Raw genomic sequence first — 19065 nt, 5'->3', positions numbered from 1 at the left:
TGCATTCCTCTCGTAGGAACAATTCATAACAGTTGAATATCAAACGAAAATATTTACGATTATGATACAGACAACATTTTATACACACTTGTTAAGATAAATTGAACTCAACACGTGTGTATAAAATTTTGTCTGCAAAAAAATTAATTATTTGGTTTTTATGAAAAAAACTAGAAAGTATCACAAACGACTCTAGGAAGATGTAAAAATATATATATGAACTTAGAAATATAGATTTATTGTGTAGAATTTGAAGTAAATATTATAAATGTAAAACACGTGCTTTTATATTATTTGTAGAATAGGATTGAACATTTTTAGAATTATATTTTTTCAAAGTCAATACGATTAACGAAGATTAACAAATTAATATTTCTAATAACTATTTAATTAATTAATTTATATAACATTAGATGGCTCATCTGCAAACAAAGTAAAAAAAAAAAAACTATGTTAATAGGTCCAGTAGAACTTCAGATATAATTGTTATAAAAATCGCTTCTCCTTTTAATAATATAATAGGTAAAATTTTCACTATCCAAGCGGAAAGATCTGAGCGCCGTAAAGATGTTTTCACATCAATAAATAAGTAAAAAAAATTAAATATCCAACGTCACGCAAGTATTGATTCAAATCACCTAATTCGTGACATGGTTTAAATATTTAAATCAAATTATGTTTAAAATTTGCTCTGAAGAAAAAAAATAAGAATAATTTGATTTTAATTATAATTAGTATTCAGTGCATGCATCGTATTGGCCAACACATGATGTGATAAGATATATTTAATCGATTTTAGTAGATTTTATTTTTAAGTGAATTCGATTTCAAGCTCGTTGTATATTTTTTAGTGAATTAAAAAAAAAAAAAAGTATATAAATGTACAAAATGCAAACCACAATAAATTAATGAATGAGAGTTTTTTAATGGACATTTTAAAATGAATAAGTTTAACAGGAATGGATTTCAAGAATGTGATATTTTTATAAAATAATGTGAAAAAAAATATAACGGTCATTTTAAACGATTTTGGTAAAACATCTATCTGATTACTTTACAGATGTTTTAGTATCTATTTATAAAACATTTAAAAAAATGTATTCTTAATTAATGAATATTCCTCAATTACCTCGAGTATTAAGAAGTTTAAAAACTATTTGTATTCAAGTAGATTCGTTTAATGTTAATCACTTTTCTCCTTGGTATACTTTTAAAAAAGTGTTGATAGAACTCAATGTAATTAAATAAAAAAAACACCAAATTTTCGGAAAACCAAATTAACTTTTACTATATCAAATTGTTTAACTTTTTTACAATTAAAAAATACCGTATTATTATATATTCTTATTAAATAAATAACATCGTATTATATTTTATTTCATATTTCGAGATAATTTTTTTTTAAATTTTTAATAAATAAAAATATATCAGCAAATAACTTTAAACTAACATTAAGTATTTAAATGTAATTTAATATATAAGTTCAGTACATTTCAAAAACTTGTAAATAATTTAACTAATTTGACATTCGATTTTTAAACATGTATTTGTATAACTCTTTGAAGTAAACAATTATAATTCTGGATTTTTATAAAAATAAATATATCATGATCACCAATGGAAAAAATATAATTGTTACTCAAATAAAATATTTGGTTAAAAAAAATTATAAATAATAATTGAGAAAGTTATTTTAAATAGAAAATTTGTTGACATAGTAACGCCTTGGCGTTAAAATTTAAAAACATATAATTATAAAAATACAACATTACTTATAATGTACTTCTATTATATGTTATAGCATGTTGTATCATATTAAATTTAAGTAATAAAATATCCTGAATTTCCTACATTTTGTGTAATACGTTAGTCAATGTGTTACGAAATATGGTAAATAATAACACCAATGATATCAGTATCTGAATTTAATTCAATATTAATTTTAAAGTTTCCGGACACAAAAAAGTCTCGCGACATTTCAACGAGATATAAAGTATAATCACCAACATAATTGACTAATTCATATTTTTATTATTGGTGGTACTGTTGGGATTTGTATTAATCGGTACCGATCGGTATTCGTTAGTAAACTATTCCCCTAAAATATGGTAACTTATTGATACAATCTTAAACGCAACATAAGCACCAAACATATTGTTTGATTTCTCCCTATAACAAGAATTTAGTGCCGATAAAAACTATATATCGCAGCAAAAATATAATATATACCGATTGATATTGACGATTTTCTTTCCTTTTTCATTATATTTTAGGCTAATTAATTTTCATTGTTCCATAATTTAGTAACAGTATATTATACATGTATATGTGTAGAATGGTTTAAACAATCGAACATTGTTTTGTAGAAAAGAAAATAAGAACAACCCACATCAGTAATATTAATTATCTGCAAAAGTTAATTATAACTTGGTAAGTTTCGTTTGAAGTTTTTCTGCAGCCGAAACCCTTCATGTGTGGATTAACGATTCACAAAACGTATTATATACCTGTTAAATTACATCATTTTTTTTTTTTAAGTACATTTTATAATTTTAATTAAATAAAACTTCATAATTCGAACTGCCATCGTTTTTTAACAATTAAATTATAATGCGTTCTCCGATTTCTCTTCGCTTCGAAAATTCAACCGATCGATGTATGATACTACCGTGGTATGTCTGAGACGTAAAATAATTCAGTTCGTACGTTCACCTCTGCGCCGGTATTAAACCGAATGTCTGATGTATGAACTCAACATTTCCCCATAGAGTAACATGGCTGATCGCATGCTATGCGAAAAAGATTGGACTAAACGGACGTCCTGTGCTGACGTAACGTGCGATAAAATGTTTTCCAAATTCAATTTTCTTACTAGCAACACTAGTTCACGTGGCGAAAAAAAACTAGATTCGGCGAATATTGATTTATAAGAATTAATAATCGAGTATATTTGATCAAAAATAAGTGAAAATCCGCTTCGTATTAAATTGGAACGAATATATATGTATGTATGTATAATATCATAATATCAAATGACTAATTCTGTTAATTGTGTCTTTTTTTTCTTTTTACTGTTGTACCTTTGGCGATGTAAAATATTTAATGACCCAAAATAAGTACTTGGTACACAAATATATATATTGTTTTACTGTCATTACCGGTACACGACTAAAACCGACATTTAATCGTTTTACCGGTGTAAGGTACTTGAAGGTACGGCAATTTTCTTAGAAAAATTATGCATCAATTAATTATTCAAGTGGACACTAGGAACCGAAAACTTCTGTAGATTGGTTATTTTTCTCAAATGTTTGACATGTGTATTTTAAATATGATCTTTACAGATAACAATAGATCTATCGTTTAATATAATTACTGATTTGTTTGATAACTATTGTATATTAGAAAATGTCATTAATTGTATGATTAACATAATTTAAAGTAACATATACATAATTAGATATAAAATCTGTTTTGGTTTTTAGTATTTATTCTAGTTTATCAATCAAGTGTTTACGTCTCATCAGCCACGGATTACATCGTAATCACATTGTGCGATGATGGAAAATTTTACATTTTAATAAACACGTGATGACCAAACTTACGCAAACATACGATTTGACGATGGTTCTAATACTGCGACTTAAATACATGGTGTAGATACCTGCACCATTCTAAAAATTTAATATTTTCGAGATCAAAGCGTGAGAATAATTTCCTTTTACCTCTTTCAAAATCCTTTCATCCGAACGAGCGCAGAGCGAAACAAGGTCGGACAATGCTAGTCATACAATGGGTAGATAATGCATATTTGTGTCTTTGATTTTTGACATTTATTCTTTGTAAAAGTCACAACTGTGTAATATCGTTGAGTACTTAATACATATGTTTTATTCATGTTTCACAATGTATTCGAACGATGTTCTAATTTCATGAAAATGTTCTTTAATGTACTCAAGTTGTATGTATTTTGAAGTAATCGAGAGAGGTTTATATATAATAATTGAATCCAGTGAACAATAATTATTTAACTTCATATTCAAAACTGCAGAACACCATTACGAATCTACCAACTCTTTCACTATATAACGACAAACAACGTCTTCATTTTTTAACTCCCGCGAAAAGTTGATTATCATAACGCATTGTGATACTATATTCATACTAAATAATGCAGGGTTGGGTAAATATTATTGCCGTGTTGGTTTTATAAACTTAATGTCAATGTACCATTGTTCTCAAAAAAACGATTCTAAGTCAGAAATATCTAGAGGATCAGTTTATATTTCTTAAGATAGTTGATATAGCAAGAGAATCAAACTTCTTAATAAGGTAGGTTGAAATGCTAATATTTTTATATTCATAAAAAAAGGCATCTAAAATATAAGAAAATTGAAAACGTCAAGTACCTATATAAAACGAATGTTTCAATAAAATATTTCAAAACTATGAAATGTCATTAACTAAACGACTTATTTTGTTTAATGCTAATTTTTTTTAAATATTCAATTAAATCAAAATTAAATTTTTTAACGCTTGCAGAACATTTATATAACTTACCAATAATTATTTTTTTTTTTTTTATTTGGCTACGAAGAAAATCTTATGAAACATTTTGGATCCAACTTTCAAGCCTTAAATATAACAATTGACATTTTTTAATTTTTTACAATAAAAATTCGATTTGATCGAAAACCGTTATTTTTATTTTTTTTTTTTTTTATAACTTTTTGTCACTTTTTAACAGCTTTTTGGAAATTCATAAAATAACACTTATAATAGAAATACCTAGAACCCATTTAGTGAATTTTAGTTTTTATTTGATGACGATCGCAGCAATCCTTCTAAATTTAATTTGTATAATATATAATATATTATATATATATAGGGGAAAAAAAATACATATGGTAAAATCAATAAATTCCGAGTATCACTCAGAATTTTGAACATCATTTAATTCAAATAGCTAAAATCTATTTGAATAATATTTATCATTATTAATTGTGGATGGTACCGTGGTATATCGTCGTATCTGCTGATCGTATTCTAAACAGCCAACTTTTGGCTGTTGATGTTAATAATATAATAAATTTTATGTATTGTTGTAAAGTATACTGATCCCTCGTGACACGATGCTGCGGGTGAGATTTTGCAAGTTACGTGGTGATTTACTAAAACCAAATAAATTATGTACGATTAACGTTGATGGATCGTCGTATGAAACTAAACCGACATTTTAACCGATATTTCAGAAAAATAATATTTTTGTTTCTCAACAATTATTTTAAAAACGTGTGCATGCTTTTCAAACTTTCATATTTATGATATTATGGTGTATTCTAAAAAAAAAAATTGCGAACAATACATTTTACAAACAATTTTGACTTGTGACTTGATTAAATACAAATATGTAAATATGAGATTTTATAAACATATTGACCATTGGGTTAATACATTTTCAAAATATATTTTGTTTTATACATATATTTAGTTTAAATTCTAAATTAAATTTCAAGCACGGTATTCTATGTAAAGTTTTATTACTACGTACACTTGTTTTGGTGAACAAAAACCACACGAATGTTTATTTACTGCTAATTTCATTAACAAATTAATATAAACGTTCAAAAATAAAGTGTAAACAATTTTGGACGTTTATAAAATAATAATACATTTTTGAACGTATAAGAATCTTTCGTAGAGTAATGGCATTTTTACTTACTTAGTTTTCTTCATAGTCCAAATCTATTAGTAGGGATCTGATTTTTGATTTATTTTTACTCCTAGTATTATATATCTAAACTTACTATTATCAAAATTATTTTTGTACATATAATACATAATACATTTAATATAAATATAATTAATATTATCAATAATTATAAGCATTTTTTTAAAAAAAATGTTTATAAATAATTTTTAAAACATTTTCATTTTTCGGATTCTCTCAACACAATAGTGTTAAGTTAAATAAACATGGGTCACAATTGGATCAATCCTTTTCTAAAATTCTAAATATCTCAGTGTTAATTACAACTGATTTACTTATACCAATCGATAGCTACCAACCAGCATTAACCATTTCATTCGATTTAAAAACTAGTGTAAAATCCTCTTCCTATCATAATCTCACAAATTGTGAATATCATTTCAAAAAAAGCAAATCACGCTATAATTTGTAATGCATTGAATACTATATCTTGGTTATCATTATTTAACGATATGTGAGTAGATATTGCAATAAATTTATTTTATAAAATTGTATTAGACACTACGGAAAAACGTGTACCAAAAGTCCCACGAAAATTTCCCAGCTGGTTTAACAAATGACTAAGAGACTTTTGTAAAACAAAATAATATAGCACACAAATCTTTTAAAATATCTTTTTCTTTTTTTTTTTTTATGAATCGATAACGCCACGGGGACAGCTTTCGTATTATTTCCGTGACGCCGCCATCGTTTACTGAAACAGCAATATTTATACATACATACATGACTCTCATACTAAGCGAGCGCTACACCGAAGTGTTTACAAAAACTCTCTCATTCTTCTCCTTTCTTTGGATGATTTTGATCACCATGTTAAGGAACGCAAACCATGCTCTTTTTGCTGCGAGACCTATGTTCCTTGGCTGGTCCTCTGGTCCTCATAACAGGTCCTTTACGGATGGACTACTCGACCTCCGATGAACTGACTGAACGGGTTCCTAAGTTCCTGCCACTCGTACCAATGGAACAGAGTATTTTCTTCGGTGTCGACGGCCCTGCAGTACACACACTGTTCATCCTCTGCGCGATGCATCCGGTGGAGGTATTCTTTGAAGCAACCATGCCCAAATAGGGCCTATGTTAGATAATAGTATAAGGTCTATTTGGCTTGGAGCCATCTGACAACGTTTGGTAAGAGTTGGTAGGTCCACCTGCTCTTGGTATATCGGTCCCATCTTTGCTGCCTTGCTCCAACCGTGATGGTCCTTTTTTCCTTCTTAATAGCCTGTTTGGAGATGTCCGGCCCTGCTATAAAATAGATATTAAAATATTTAAAACCCAATATGACTACATTATTTTGAGTAAACGATTATCAATATCGGGCTCTATGTTAGTAACTTTTAATCTAAAATTAGTTTCTACCTTCAACTAATTTCTAAATTTATTTATTGTGTGCAATAAGTAGGAAAATGTATTTTCGCACAGATATGCTGATACAAAAATTATTAGAACTGGTAAAGCTTGTAAGGATGATACCATATTCTTGTTTCACGTCCAGCCAAAATTTTGATATCTTTTTGATAGACAATTTGAAAAATGAAAGCAGTTTTTAAAGCAGAATCGCTGATCAGGTCAATGAATGATTTTATTATCAAAATAACATCTGGAATGTTTTTAATATAATTATCTTCGAATGGGTTACAGATTATAATAGGATAATGAGTTACACTCTGTGAAATATTGTGGAAGTATAAAATGTTAGTGATTATAGATGTTCAGAAATGTCTATAACTATATTTTAATTTCACTGTCTTCCCAAAATTTGTTTAGTGTCTGGGATGCTGAAAAATTATTCTTGGATACTTGCAAAATAAATAAATCCAACTTTTTCACAAATGCATTACCTTTATTATTAACATATAATATGTTCGTGTTTAAGCCTTGCAGACTCATATTTAGAACAATAAAACGGTCAAATATGTCAGTCATTTACGCTTGTCTTGATAGCTATTCGTCATCGCAAAATAATTTAGACTTTTCTTTATTAATACCAGTCAGAAGTAATTAAACTTTTTTTATATTAAATGAGATTTCATTCACATACCATCTATGAGCTTTACGTGTACCATTAGTTGTAAGCGTACCACAGGTTGAGAAGCGCTGGTGTAAAATACTCTCAAATCCTTCCCCTTAAAGCAAGAGGCATGATTTTAATGAATGTTTATTTTTGTACATACTATTGACTGGAACCATAAACTGCCCTGAGCTTTTGAGTTTTGTTAGCATAAGAGCCCCTCCGGTTAATACAAGTCATAACCCATTATTTCACATCGCGATAAGTAAACATAATTTTGCTACCCATAGCCCCATTTATAGAATTTTACTGTATTTTAATGAACATGTATCTGATTTAGGTTTATTTTTTGATAATAGTTGTAAGTTAAAAAAATTATTATTTGTCCATTAAATGTATACCTGTTCCTCACCTATGTTATACTTATATATATATATATACTATTCTCTGCCCTAGCAGGCATTATTATCGGTAAATAATAAAAATAAAATAAAACATTTGCTCCATTTCTATACCTATTCTTAATTTACATAAAAAACATTATTTTCGTCTAATCTAACAACGTTAAAATCTTATATATTTCCACTCCTAAATACGAAGCGTTACAAACTCGACATATTTCAATAAAAATTTTAAACTAAAATCTAAAACCAATATAAATCAACAATTACATGGAAAACTTTGTTTGTTTAAACTATACATTGTAATTTATAATTAATTTATAAAATAATAAAATTATGCACATCAAATTGATATAATTTACTTCAATTAAAATCGAATTTTTAATCTTATAACAAACAGACAGTAATACGATTAATAGATGATAAAACTGCTGTCAAGACTGTGTAAAAAAAAAAGTCAACAATACATAAGCATGTTAAATTTCAGTATTTTAAACATATTTTAAAGAATAAACAATTTAAAAATATTTTGGTTACATGTACCTTTTATGCATAGAAAACTGTATAAATACCTGTATATATAATAATATATTTTTTGGTAAATTATAATTATTATAATTATTACAACTATTATGTATATATTTTGTATCTATTTTTAATGTTAACTAGAATGAATTAATATTATTTAGTCATATTATGATATTTGTAATACTGGCTTCTATGAATATTATTTAATATTTTCATAGCAACAAACGTTACTATGTAACTAACAGGCAAACAAGTGCAACTTCCTCAACGCTCTTTTTTTAATATCGTTTACGTAAGTACTCGGTAGATGTAGTTTTCGATTTTATTATCAATGGGGTAACTTTTGATTGGCGCACCAACATTTTTACTTTGTGATTTTAAATATTGGCTCTTAACTAATTTCCAAAGTACGAAATTAACGTTCTTCACCTCCATGTCTAATAGAGTATCGGGTAAATATAGTTTTCAGGTGTTGGAAGTCATAATCAAAAACAATTCATTGCTTTCTAATGATTCGGAGAAGAAAAATCGACTTTAAAAGACAATTAAAAGAAAAATTGTTACAAAAACGTCACAAACATTTTGTAAAGATTACTTTATTTTACAATAAGATCAGTTAATCATTAAGTATTATAATTTTGTAGTTAATTTTATTACCAATAACGACCGATTTATTTGTGTCTAATTATCATTGTATTTCAAATGTTGTCTTAAAATATTTTTCAATACTGGGCACTCGTAATTTATGTTGCAGCTGTAGTTAGTGGATACATGTTTTAACAAATGTTGACTGTGCATTGTAACTGTATGTGTACACTCTATTCATTAAACCTGTTCTAAATCAAACATAGAGGATGCCAAAAGATCACGTGTTTGGCATAAACTGAATCATAAGTATGTTACGGAATAGTGAGCAGAATGAAAACAATACGACATTGAGCTTAAATATTGATTTATTTCAATGTTAGGTTACTACCTTTAATGAAAGTTATAATTATTAAGAATGTGTTAAAACCAATAATTTATATATATATATATATATATATATATATCAAATAAAGTAGTTTTGACAAATAAAACATACTTTTGAATTTATCGATTATTATGAAAATAAATGGAATTAACTCTACAGAAATTGACAATAACCCAAAACTTCGGTACGTTGATTTAACTAATTTTCCGTTATATTATAGTAATATACTAGTATACTCGTTGCGAAAATTCGCAAAAATAATTTATTTATATAATAAAAAGTATAGATGCAATCGAATCAATATATAAACATATTTTAACAAATCAATAAATGAGTATAATATCGAAAATTGAAAGATATCGAAATGACAGAGTGTTTATTAAAATTAATAAGTAAGAGCCAATGAGAATGCAGTATTTGGAAAAAAATTAAAGTAAAGTTGATTATGCACGCATAACTTTCCTCAAATTTAACAAATTTAAGCAGTTAATAGCTCAAAAGAAAGAACTTGATCCATTGAGTGTTCTGAAACGATCAAGATCCATTCATTAGAAGAGAAGCTATGAAAATTCGAATTGAGTGTATGTGTCCCATAAGAAATGTACAGGGAAGAATCACGTTTGAGTATAACTTGAGTAAGGTTAGAGTTGAGTAAATTTCAATGATTTATGACATATCTGTGTCTAAATACCTTTCATTAAAAAAAAAAATTAAGGAAATCGGCTGGGTAGAACAGCCAGACGGACTGACTTTAATTTTCATAATTTTTTTAATATATAAGATTGTAAAAAATGTTTACATAAAAAAAAATAGATTAAATTAAAATTGTTTGGATATCGGAAGCCTCTTGTAACAATATTTGTATAAATACTCTTACATAAATCAAACAAAACAACTATTTTTCCGAAATTGTCACGAAAATGTATACAATTACGTTTGGGTAAAACTTTTCTAGCCAAGATATGAAATCATAGATAAAAACAATGTTAGTCGCTATAAGTTATAAAATTTAACAACAGATTTATAACAAGGATCTTGTTATAAAATAACATTAATCTATGTCCATCGTTTGTTACGATGTAATATATGTAATACGTTTTCTGTTCTTTGACTCGACAAGTCGATTTTTCGAACTATCCAAAATGAGTATACCGCGTTCGATTACGACTTACAACATCTAAAAACTAAGTTTGCCCAACACTCCAAAGTACACCAACGTAGAGATATACGTGTATTAGGAACTTCGCGAATTGGTAAGGAGCCAATATCTAAAACGACTACGTGCAATGATATCGGAAAATCTGGGTACGCTGATCAAAGGTTGCCCCATTTATAATAAAATCAAGAATTATATCTACGTGTGCGTGTGTAGAAGACTGAAAATGGAACGTTGAGAAAGTGCATGGTTGCTAACAGAGGTGGAACTAGGAATTTTTACGCCCTGGAAAAATGTTAAAATTACGCCCTATCATAAACCAATAATCAAATACTCTTCTCGAGTATACAGTATATAGTATTAGTTTTCTAATAATTAATATACAATCATATTTATTAAGTTTTAATTTAATAACAGTGTTTAATAAAGTTAAAAATATCAAATTAGTTGTTAATAATTACAAAAATTACTCTCTAAAATTTTACGCCAGGGTCTTAATCCCCGTCTTCCACCCCCTAGTTCCACCTCTGGATGCTAATCTATACCACGAATGGATGTCCCGCAAAGTATATATGGGCTATACACCATTTCAGCTCCATAAAATACTAATATACCATTAGACTTTTTACCTTCGTAGTCTTTTTTAACCGAATTGTATTATATAAGTTATTGCTCGGAGATCAATGACAATACGCTGAGTGCAAGGAACAGAACAATGCAAATTACGATCAAGACGGTGATCGTTGATTCCAATAATGAATTACAAAGATGCAAAGGCAGTCCTAGTACTACATAAACTACCCGTCGCATAAATTAGCGAAGAGGTTACGGCCGCACCAACCACTTATGGTAATTCGAACTTGCTTAAAGATATCGTTATCATATTTTTATATTTTTAGACCGTTTCGAATGGTTTTCGAATGGAAAACCAAATTTATAAACCTTTACGGAGTTATCATGATAGATTCTCCGAAAATTTTGTAGTGGAAAAATTTTATTTTTCAAAATGTGAAAAATGTGTGCACGGAGGATGTAGAACATCGAGACGAGTAAAGATTAAGGATAAGGATTTCTAACTCCAAATAATTGGGGGAAAGGCGAAGAAGAAGAATAAGAACTATTTATTTTTCACGTTATTATAAAATCGTACGTAAAAGTTGGAAAACTACAAGCCTAAATTATATGGAATTAAAAGACCCACTTATTTCACTCGAATATTTAAACTATTTATAACATAAAATATAAATTTACACCAATGAGTCTGCAATTTGTAACTACTGGCCTAAAGAAAATTTAATTTGTATCAAGAGTCCTTCTGCCCGGTAGTTTTATCTGGGATGTATACATTTTCTATGTTATTTTTGTCTTATTTTTGGCCCGTTAGTCATTAAGATCAAGAAGAATCTTTCTTAATTTTATAAATTGGTTTTTTTCTCAATGAAGAATCGTTTTAAACGACTCTGACCCGTTGATCTCTCTCTTGTACACCGTTATTATATTAAATTCAAATGAATTTTAACACAAAAATTATATTGAATTTGATATTATACCGTTAACTTTACGATACCAGACATTAATTTTGTTTTTAGTTGCTTGTTATATTTGAGACATTTTTGTATCATTTATGGATTTTTGGTTACCTTTTCCCTTAATTGTTGAGCTAATACTTTGTAAATAACATTTTTGATAATTTTTTACTTATTTTAGAACTACTGTTAACACTTTTTATGCGTTAAATAATGTAAATCAGCTCATGTGTTAAATTATTGAATAACGAAGCGACTATATTTGAATTTATGTTTTTATTTAAATTATAATGTTGTTATGAAATATTTATTTACTGTTTGAATAAACAATGATTTTTACACAACAAAGCTTTTTGATTATTTATTTATTTAATGTTTTAAGATATAACTCTACAATCTCTTTCTTGTGATTACAAATCTCTACAATAACAATATATAAAAAGAAAACTTATAGCTTAAATCGTATTTACAATACATTCAATTGTATTAATAATTAACTTTCGTAGTATTGACTCTTTGATTGACAGTTATTCACTTAGTCAACTGTAACTTATATAGTACATTACTTGATTAATGTAACCAATAATGATTATAGTAGCTATATGATCATTTCAATCAATTATACGATGATTAGTTGAGCTCCCGTTGCATGAACAATGTAACCATTAAACTATCTTCAGTTCGTGTATTTTCTATTTAACCAGCATCAGTATGGTTATCATTCTAATTTAAATCATGTTACCTAATAAAACGAAATTAATTTGCATTCAATTGAACAGCCGAGAGATAACCAAGAACCACAGAGATCAAATAACGCTGAACAAATAGGGAAATGGTTAAAAATTAATTTATTTTACATTTAATACATAAATACATTTGTAAGAAGAACATCTGCAGTTTAAAATAGCCATTTTTCATATAAATATTGACCCACTGAAATGAAAATCATAAAATCATTCAATACATAATGAAAAGTTTTATATTTATGATTTTATATATTTTAAATCTATACAAATATACGAGAATAACATGACTTTGTTTTTAAATAAATTGATCATATTCTATGTCTCAATAATTATAACTTTTAATTTTTCTACATACCTATATGACTTGACTTAAAACCATCAACAAGAATTTTCCACCTACATCATGTTTATTATATTATTTTATCTTTTTATTTCGTTATTGTAAGACACGAAAAGAATATCTAAGAAAAAAATGTATATTTAAATATTTCCAGTGGGTTAGTTATTATAATATACTGATATTGATACACACTAGTGATGGGCATATCCGGATTTTATGGATTATCCACAGTGTTGTGCTTAGATAAAAAAAAAATTATCTAGATATACATAAGATATCTGGATTTAAAACGATCTGCTTTACATCGGAAAATGAAGACGAAAAAAAATTACAAGACACCGATCCCACCCACAAAAACCAAAATCAAATAAAAATAAATCCTATCTACCCATGCAGTCCCGAAGAAATAAAACAAATAATATACTGGTTTGCAAACAAAAAAAGCCCAGGGCACGACCTCATAACGAACAAAATTCTCAAAAACCTTACGTTAAATTCTCTAGCGTACCTAGCAAGCCTCCTTAACTCAATGCGCAGAATTGGGTATTTCCCAAACACCTGGAAAATAGCTACAATTATCCCGATTCACAAACCTGGAAAAAATAAAAACTCACTGTCAAGCTACAAACCAATAAGCTAAATCCCTACCCTTTCCAAAATTCTAGAGCGAATAATGCTCCACAGAATTAAACCCTACCTGAAAATCATTCCACTCCATCAATTTGGTTTTAAACCCCTACACTTTACATGTCACCAACTTCAAAGAATATCCGAAATAATAATAAAGGGATTTGAAAAAAAAGAATATACATCCACGGTCTTCCTCGACGTCGCACAGGCCTTTGATAAGGTTTGGCACCAAGGCCTCCTTAAAAACTAGCTAAACTAAATCTACCAACCTATCTTTATTATATAATCAGATCATTCATCACAAACCGCTCCTTCCAAGTCCGAATAGGCACTGATACTTCTAAAATACACTCAATAAAAGCTGGAATTCCACAAGGATCAGTCATAGGACCCATACTGTTCAACATTTTTTGTCATGATATCCCAAAGCCACAGGAATGTCATTTAGCAATGTACGCAGATGATACTGCTACCATAACGTAGAATAAGAATCTTGAAACTTCTATCGTAGATCTACAAAACTCGCTGGACCAAATATCAAACTGGTTTGCAAAATGGAAACTAAAATTAAATCCCGATAAAAGCGAAGCAAAGATCTTCATCATAAAAAGATATACGAACCCAACCGATATAAAAATAAATAACCAAATCATAATATGGAACAACAAGGATCAGGCAATCAAATACCTTGGAGTTTTTCTTGATGAAAAATTAACCTGGAAAATACATAATAACAAGAAACTAAACCAAGCCTACACTAGAATGAGACTACTATGTCCTCTAATTAATTATAGCTCTACACTACAGATCAAATGTTCACTTTTAATACATACATCTATCATAAGACCGTTAATAACATACGCATGTCCTGTATGGGCTGTTGTCTCCCAAACAAAAATGAAAAAATTTCAGACAATACAGAATAAATTCCTCATGATAGCCCTTAAATCAGCATGGTTCATGTACAACAAACCGCTCCATAATGACACTGGAATTCCCTACCTGGATAAATGGATCCAAGATCAATTCGAAAAATTCTAAGACAATTAAAATCAGTCGAAGGAGCCGCTCACTACGAAATCGGAAGATGAACAAAAAAACCCAGACTGAAACCTTGTCTCCCACAGGACGTCTTTCTATCTCAAGAACCAACTTCAGGATCATCTGAATCTGAATCCGAACAAACGTAAACACACACTCAATACTCATGACTACAAAAAAAAAAAAAAAAACGAATAAATAAATAAATTAGAGCTTATATCTATATTTATACTTATATCCTATATTTCATAACATATGCATAGAATATGATAAATTACAAATCTTCAAATTATATACACAAATATTCACAATTGTAAACTTTAAATTTATTTATTACTTGTTAAAAACCTTGTAAAAACAAAATATTTGTTGAAACAATAAAAATTAATAAATAAAAAAAAAAAAAATCTCTGCTTCTAATATTATTGTAAAGGCTCTTTCGGCGTTCGTAATACCACAGAACAATAGTAAGACGGGTATAAGATTTCCCTATATAGGCCATACTATGAAATTATAAATAATTCCCACCTCCCATGCATATTATGTAGGTAATATATGACATATATATACCATATTGTTATACTGACATTATCTATATACATAATAAATCGTCATTGTTCATAATTAATAATAAATGCTACATAAAACTATTTTAGAACCAATTTTTGCAAGTAAATATACAAATAAAATTTCTTGTTTTATATTTATTTATTTTATATTGATTGATAAAATTGTAGAATATTAATTACTAAAGATTAGCTACAGATTTTGTAAATTATCTAGATAAATTTATCTTAAGTACAACACTGATTATCCGAACAATCCGGATTATTCAATTCAATTTTTCTGTTCAATTACATATACTATTTCTACAATATATCTCCACATTTTTAATACTTTTTAATACTTAAAGATAATTTTTATTTGATAATTGTAAAAAAACTTGTCCATGTAAATCAGTGTTTTTCAACCTTTTATATGTTATCGCCCCTTTGAGTAGGAATCAATTCTTTAACACCCCCTATGTGAAAATTCTATAATTAATGGTATAGGCTGAGAGATAAGAAAGAAGTTAATGATTTGGAAAATTTGAAAAAAAATTTGAATAATTATCTCATAACTAATGTTTTCATTTATGTTTTATTTTTCATATTTTTTTAATTATAGTACTAGTAAATTAATTAAATCAAACATTTGAAAAAACTTAATAATTTATTAATTTTATTTTATAGTAATAAATACATTTTTTAGTTTATTTAAAAAAAATATTACTTTTAAAAAAGATTTTACAATCAAATAGGTAAAAAATATTGCTTTTATTGTTTTTGTAGATATTTAACCATGTATTTTTGTAGTAATTTTTTTTTTAAAAACACGTTTTTAACAGACTGAATATTACGAGTATAATAACGAAAACTAATACAACATGCGCGGGTCAAATCAAATGGTTTACTAAAGTTAGTTAATATAGGTACCTACCTATAATAAAATACAATGTCCATGTAAAATCGCTAAAATAATAAAGATAATCAATTTATCGACATTGAAAGATATGTTATTGTGCATTGCTCAATAATAGTAACTAATAGTTATTATATGGATTATCAAGTATGAATTATTTTTAGGTCACACCATGTACGTTTTTGCGTGAATACGCTTGCCGCCCCTCTACCACCCAAAACTAGTTCATCGCCCCCCAGTGATACTTCACCACCCACTGGGGGGGGGGCGATATCGCCCCCGTTGAAAACCACTGGTGTAAATAATTACATCGATAACAATTATTATTGTATCATTCTTATATTGTATTGTAGTATAAATTCAATTTATCTTCAGAAAATTGTATTCAATAAACATTCAAAGGTCATGCAGTTAAGATAAGGTAATTGGGTATTCAGTCATGATATCACTGTAAATCATAGAGATATAAAATAAACCCAAAAATGTAATAAATTATAATTTTGGTAACTAATAGTACGTTATAAAAACTGTTGAAATCATGATAAGTAAATTGAAATTCATAAAATATAATATTAATTTGTTCTTACAATAAAATAAAATAATTTATTTTACTAGAAATTAAAAATAATTATAAGTTTTATTCAAAGCAAATTCATAAATCCGGGTAGTCCGGATACTTCGACTAATCCAGATAATTCAGATATTCGGATTTCATGCCCATCCCTAATACACACAATCATAAATACACGATTTTAAATATCATCACTTTAAGGATGTGTAACATATGTAACATATATTCATTAGCGTACCTACTGACGTTTGGGATCCATTTTTGATTCTATTTTAATATAAATATGTAGTAGTGCAACCAGGATTTATTTTCAGAGTAGAGAGTAATACATTTAAAAAAATTGAATTTCGGAAAGTGTTCGGTGAGGAGAATGGAGTAAGAATAAGTCAACTATTTATCTCAGAGGGAAGGGGTCACAGCTCTCAAACGATACCCCCTAGTTGAACAAATGTGGATAGTCATATTGCTGAAAATCTTGCTTAAGTTTACCTGAAACGTCACAGCAGATGTCACACTCAAAACGGTTGTGAGGGAAACGATTCATTTTACTCGTGTGTGTTAATTATAAGATATATATAATGATCATATCGTTTCACTATTGTCAACATATTACAGTAAAACCTGTATAATATGGATCACGATCTACAACAAATATTTTTTCCATTTTAGACAAGTTTTCATATAATACAAGTCGAAAAAAAAAGTTACAGTAACAGTATTTTATTTTAAAAATACTTATTCAATATGTATTACATTTATTAACTTTTTACTATACATAATGTAGTTAAAAATTATATATTTAAAAATTACAATAAATTTATACTTACGTGCTCTTCAAAAATTCTTCTAAAATTTTTTAAACCTTACAAAAAGCTATTTGATGTTTTAAATATTTTGTTTGACATTTGTTCAGCAATTTGACGTGCTTTATAATGTTATACAAATCTCACGAGCTAGATAATTATTAATTGAACTATAATATACATTATAGATCAGTTAAATGTGATCTTATTGCATAAACGTGAGAAATTCGAAAAGGAGTATGGTTTGAAAAAGAGAGATTTCAGACTCGTATAAAGATATATTGCTATCTCGCTATGTACCGAAATGCACAAATGATTTAAGCCATTAATACACTTTTTTGTTCAACGCCGATATACCGACAGATTTTTTTAGGGTGATAGGTTTGAATGAGTTACTGTCTGTATATATAAATCGGATGAAACGTACATAAAACATTATATGTGTCATCGTCGATTGAAAATAAGTTTAATTGTTTATAAACGAAGGTTACAAACTACTTTACCGAGAATACTCTACGAGATGTAATCACTGCGTCACATTCCTAAACTACATAAAATACACGATCGGATCGTTTATCGATCAATCACGTATGATTTGTTTGGAAATCAATCGATGAATAATTTAACGCATTACAATGTTCCGGGGAGATGCGATGAAAAATTATGAAAACAAATACGTAGCGTTTACGGAAGAGCGATGAAATAATTGTGTATGAAATCGAATACAATTTAATAACAATCATGGATGATAGAACTACTATAAATCAAATATACGACCGACCAACATACGTGTACGCGCTAACATCGAAAACAATAAAGTTGATTGCTAGTCAATGGTGGTGTTCAATTGTGAATTTGAATTCAACGAATAGCTAATCAAAAAAATTATAACGTTGGCAATAATACGATCATAGGCGTGAGCATGGACGATGTCGGATGTGCCCGGGCACCACCCGAAATTTTGTAAATGGGGCTCTACAATGTACGTCTAAGAATAAGGGACTCGTATTTTAACTGATATTGATCAAATCAAATGGTATGTGTTCTAAAATATTTGGTAAAAATATATAATGTTTCGTAACAAAAAATAAATAAATAAAACGGA

Source organism: Sipha flava, unplaced genomic scaffold, assembly GCF_003268045.1.
Source record: "Sipha flava isolate LNK unplaced genomic scaffold, YSA_version1 129_pilon_pilon, whole genome shotgun sequence".
Classification (NCBI taxonomy): Eukaryota; Metazoa; Arthropoda; class Insecta; order Hemiptera; family Aphididae; genus Sipha; species Sipha flava.
This window is presented reverse-complemented; position numbering follows the sequence as displayed.